The sequence below is a fragment of the Leptonychotes weddellii genome, chromosome 8, assembly GCF_054177405.1.
Source record: "Leptonychotes weddellii isolate Sample4059 chromosome 8, ASM5417740v2, whole genome shotgun sequence".
Taxonomy (NCBI): Eukaryota; Metazoa; Chordata; class Mammalia; order Carnivora; family Phocidae; genus Leptonychotes; species Leptonychotes weddellii.
In genome coordinates this window covers 43,720,916-43,726,915 of record NC_138376.1, presented here as the reverse complement: position 1 = coordinate 43,726,915, position 6,000 = coordinate 43,720,916, and positions in this window count along the sequence as shown.

Here is a 6,000-nt window from a genome sequence, read left to right as displayed (position 1 = left end):
TCTTTCTTGGGTTGCAGTGAGTATTAAATAAGATAGTGAATGAAAATTCTTAGTACAGTCCCTGACGATGGTCATTCAATAAATGCTGTATATAGTTAGAACATGCTGGTTAGACTGAAAGGAAGGAAGTCTTGCAGAATGTTTTAGTGCTAAGCCAAGACTGCCTAGAATCTAAAGCCAGGCTCCTCCCAGAAATGAGTCTTTGATGCTTATCTTGGAGAGCTTCTTATATAGCTAGAGGAAAATTATGTTGTGTGAGCTTAGTTTCCCCAGAAACATAAGACCAAGGAACACCCTTAACTAATGCATAATCTTTCTACTCTAGGAAGAGTTTGTGTCCTGAATTCCAGTGGTCTTCTTTCATAGGCTGATGAACTGGGCCTCTCCACCTAGAAAGAAAGCTTTGACTTCTTTAATTCTTTGCCCAAAGCCTCCTCCCGGGAGTGAGATCTAAGAACCTTCCAGCTTCCCTTCCTTCTGACCTCTCTTTCCCCCAGACTCCACCTAGGCTCTTCTTCCTCTCTCAGTTAAGTGCTGTTGCAGTTCTCCCCTAAAAGGAGAGAGTGAGAGACAGCTGATATCTCATCAAACCAGAAGCCCCCTTCCTCTTACTGTTTAAAGGTGGTTTCCGGGGCTCCCGGGTGGCTCAGTCGGTTAAGCGTCTGCCTTTGGCTCAGGTCGTGATCTCAGGTCATGATCTCAGGGTCCTGGGACCGAGCCCTGCATTGGGGAGCCTGCTTCTCCTGCTCACTCTGCTGTTTCCCGGACTTATGCTCTCTGGCTCTCTCTCTCGATCTCTGTCAAATAAATAAAATCTTAAAAAAATAAAGGTGGTTTCCAGATGGGAGGCTAATTAAGAGTTATTTATTTGATGAGAGAATACTTGAATTGTTCAACTGGTTTTGAAAAAAATTTAAAACAAGCACATAGTCCCCATGGTTTACCATAACTCATTTTGTCTTCAAGGGGTTAAACACATTTTCTTACATTTTCCTTAACTGTTTTCTTTAGCATCTGTTTATTTGTGGTAAAGATTGTTTTCTCTAGGATCTTTAACTAATGTTAAGATAATGGGTCCTTGCTTTTTTGACTTATTTGACCAGTAAAAAACTAGTATATAAGTTATTTTTGGGACCATACTGTGTATTTTTACATAATATGCAAGAAGCTAGTATTTGTACTTACCTAATCAATAGGATTTTAAACAAAATTGGATCTTCACATTTTTAAAGTTTTGATATCTTTCTTTTTGTTTATGTAAAATATAAAAAAATGTGATATTGAACCAACTTTATGTTTACTGGACTATATATTAAATGAGTAACAGTGGAGCCTCTTTTATATCCTTCTGTCTAAAACTCTGCTTGGGACTGAGGCAAGCACATCACCTTTCTCTGGTGTCTGGTTGACATAGGCCACTGCTTTGGTGCTTCTCTAAGTGTATATCAAGAAATGCTATGAGAAATCACTCAGATGTACACTACCACTGTGTACTTGCAACTCAGGATTTTGATGTTGTGAAAACAGGCCTAGACTAAGCAATACTTAGAGAAACTGAGAAAGGTCTTGTTTACATTGTTTCCCCCCAACTCTTCATTTGGATAATACTCAAATGTGTAGAAAAGTTGAAAGCGTAGTATTGTGACTACTTATTATTAACCTATTGCTATATTTACTAGTTCTCTCTGTTTTTATTAAAATAATTGAAAATAAGTGCAAACGTCATGAGTTTCTTCAGCCTGGAAGGTGGGGATAAAGTGTCTCAGGATAAGGACTCTTTCCTATACAACCGCAATATCATTATCACACCTTAGAAAATTAACAATAATTTCCCAATAATATCTAATAAACAATCCATGATCCATGTCCAGCTGTTCCCAGTTGTCTCTAACATGTCTTTTTCAGCTTAAAAAAAAAGTATAGAATCTCATCAAAGGTTCATGAATTTGTTGTTATGTTTTATTTGCCTTTTAAATTTAGAACATTCTCTGTTTTTTGGGTGTGCATGTTTCTTGACATTGACCTTTATGAAGAGAGCAGGATAGTTATTTTATCAATGCCCCACAATCTAGATTGTCTAATTGTTTCTTTTCTTTTTTAAATTTTAAATATTTTATTTATTTAAGAGAGAAAGAGAGCATGAGTGGGGGAGAAGCAGAGCGGGAGGGGGAAAGAATCTCAAGCAGACTCTGAGCTGAGTGGAACCCTGCATTGGGCTCGATCTCATGACCCTGAGATCATGACCCTGAGATCAGGACCTGAGCCTCAACCAAGAGTCAGATGCTTAACTGAGCCACCCAGGCGCCCCTGCCTAATTGTTTCTTTACGAGCTTTTTAGTTTTTAATCTTTTGGAAATATATTTACAGAAGTGTGCATAAAATACAGGTATGCAGATTTGTGGAAGTTACCTTTCCAGTCTCTGGGATCCTAAAAGTCTGGCTCTTTTACAAACCCTTATCTCTGCACTTGTTTCTCCATTGCATTTAGAGAATGCCTAGTGCAGAGACAATTTCCTGGCACTTTCCTGCAGATCAGGGTGCTAAGGCTGGGTGGCTTCCAATTTAGGCAGTTCTATTGTACTTATCTCAAATCCCCCACCGGGGTTTCAATTAGAGAAGTTATTGTTTAGTTCCCGTTCTAAAAATGTTGCATTCTGTAATTATCTTGGCTTTAAGAGATTTGGGTTGTTTTTATACCATGTGAATGCACTGGCTATTAGGAAAGTCACTTTAAAGTTTTGGTGATCTAATTCAATTGTTAAAACTGCCTTAATAATTAGGTTGTAATAAGACACAATACAGGGTGTTTAGGTTCCTCACAACCTGGTATTTTTGGTTGTAGAGACCCAGCATCAGTCCAGAGGTGGCTCACAGTCCTTTATTTAAAAAAAAAAAAAGAGGCCAAATGTTAGATATATTATGACCTAGGCCAACTTTGTCTTTACTCTCCTAATTACCCTTGCTTCTCTTCCCACATACTCCACAGTGCTTTCCTATTTCTCTTGTTCTCAACACGAATGTCAAATGGTGATGACAGATGATGGTGTAAATTGGGGTCCTTAACCGGGAGTCAGTGGGTCAGTGAACCCAATAAAATCATATGCAAAGTTTGTGTTTATTTGCCCATGTGCTCTGTGATTGCTTCCATAGATTGCTTCAACTTTTCAGGGGTGCCTGTGAGCCCCAAGTGGTTAAAAGCACTGGTTAAATAGTTACTTCTTCCTAGGGCCTTTGCTGTTTTCTCTGATTCTTGGCATAGTATCTTTCTTTTTAATAATCTTTTTATGTAGGGGCACCTGGGTGGCTCAGTCGTTAAACGTCTGCCTTCGGCTCAGGTCATGATCCCCAGGGTCCTGGGATCGAGCCCTGCATCGGGCTCCCTGCTCGGCTGGGAGCCTGCTTCTCCCTCTCCCACTACCCCAGCTTGTGTTCTCTCCCTCGCTGTCTTTCTCTCTGTCAAATAAATAAATAAAATAAAATAAATAATCTTTTTATGTATTTGTTTTGGATTAAAAAATAACAAGGAATAAAATTAAATCCATTTATAATATTAGTCAACACCCAGAGGTAATCATACTGGTAAAGAGTTATCTATCTACCTATCATCTGTCTACCTATTTATCAATCACTTATCTATTTATCCATCTATACACATACACACACATTTTTTAAAGGAATCATTCTATATGAACTACACTTTGCTAAGTGTAGATCGATAACACTTTTCTTTAATTGTTGCATTGTAGTTCATTATATGAATATAATGTAATTATCCAGTCTCCTATTCATGGACATAGATATTTATATTTTAAGAGGAATCAAACTTTAGGCAACGAGAGAGATCTTGGGGCTTTTGCTGGTCACAAGAGCCCTCTTCCTTTGTCTTATCCTTGTAAGCCCCACATCAAAGGTGAGGCTCTGGATTTTGGGCCATAGAACATGTTTCCTTTTATCAAAAAAGAGAGAACTGTACTCTTAACACCCTCGCTCTAGCCCCCAAGATAGTGACATGAATTGGTAAGTCATTTCAAATCAATAAAGCATATAATAGTTTCATAGGATTGGTTGCCTTCAAAGCAGCTTCTTTTAAATCCATTCTCAATTTTCAAGGTTCAAATGGGCCTAATTTTGTATAGTTTACTTACATTTTTAAAAGTGTTTATGAAAATTATTATGGAAAAAACCCTAAAACTTTCTTAAGATGCTTGAATCGTGTAGCCTGGGAGACTTTACCAAATATAAATATGTATGATTTCCCTCGGTCTGTGTGTCTGTGTCTATATTTTCATATGATATATTGCTGAAAGAGGTGTTGCTGATTGTCTTTTCTTCCTTTTTTCTCTTATCTGTTTACCAGTGACACTACCAGATTAGAGGCTGCCCCAGTCAACACCCTTGGGTCTAGGGGTAGTAACTGTTCCCATCTGGCTGTGTGTGATTAATGGTGTTTATGTCATGGCATAAATCACATCTTGCTGTTCAATCAGCTGAGACTCTGGCCATTAAAAAAAATTACTCTATAAAAATCAATAACCAGTGGTTTTTGGAAAGGAGCAGTTCTTTAACAGCTATTCCCTAAGTCTGTCTGTAAAGATAAACAGTCAAATTACTATAGTCACTGAAATTGTGCAGGCAACAACAAGAAATATAATCTCACAGATAAAGGATGACCTTAAGTAAGGACAGGTTGGAAGCCATTTTAAGGAAGACAAGGCAACCAAAGAAACCCAATACCCTTTTGAAAGTGTTTAAGAACGTCACCCTTTTTCACGGATCCAGCCGACAACACCACCTCAGAGAGCTCAAGATGAATTTTCCGAAAAGCCTGGAAAATAAATTAGGTTGATAATAGCATTCTGTGACTGATTTAATACCACTCACAACTCTCTGTGGACTCTAGCTACAATATAGAAAATCAATTTTATTTATTTACCTCATGTTTGCCTCATACATTATTGCCACGAGGAGAACACGCAAAATCTGAATAAATAAATTAGCCAAGGTGATGAAATGTCAGGTAAGATAAAATGGAAGACCCCTTCTTCGGGAAAGAACAGAGCTAAAGATGAACCTTAGACACTTTACTTTGTGGGAAATATTATGTGTACTGTTAAAATGGTGGTGTTGACCCTGTGTAACAACATGCCTGAATAGACCGAGGCAAGATTAATCGTCCCGATTCACTTATAGTTTGCTTCACAGGCTGTGGGTGAGTGCTTTGGGATGTTTAGCCACTGCTTTTGTGAGCAGCCCAGTGTTTGTGCTCAAATCGGAGTATGCCTCACTGATTCCTGCCTGCAACTTGCTTCTTAGGAATTTGCGACAGCAAGATACAGTTCAGGAGTTTGAGTTGTGCCAGTTTTGCCATTTTTACAATGCACCTTACTTAGTTAGCCAAGTGGAATTCTAAATGGGAAAGTGAAGATTTCCCTTAGATACTTCCTTTATAACTCTCTTCACAGAGCAGACCACATCCTTATGTCCACAGTAAGCTGGTGGTTCTCTACATAATCACAAACCCAACTCCATCGAGAAGGCAGGAATACTCTCTCATGCCCTTTCCCTGTATGGAAGATAGAACCCTTTTATGTAAGATACGATCCCGCAGATTTGTTCCTACTGGATGAAGCGAGGACTAACCTTCAGGCAAAGTGCTTTGGTGGAAGCATCCTGTTTCTCATTTCACTGTGTAATGACCAGGAGCTGAGAAGAGATCTGTTTCCTGTCACCGAGCCGCATCATCCTCATTTACATTATTGGCAGCTCTCACTTGGCTAGAAGTTTAAATTATCTGAAGAACTCTCAACTGAGTTCAGATGTTTGTTTATTGGAGCTGTCTTAGGCTTCTGAAAACAGTCTTTTGTGTTCTCCCTGGCTTAAGAAAAGCTCTTCTCAGAATCTGCCCTTCCTCCCTCCTTACTCTCTTCTGGGAACCTGCTTCAATCTCATGAAGCAAATTAAATAAAGAGGACAAGGGGCTTAAAACTCGTCAGAAAGGAG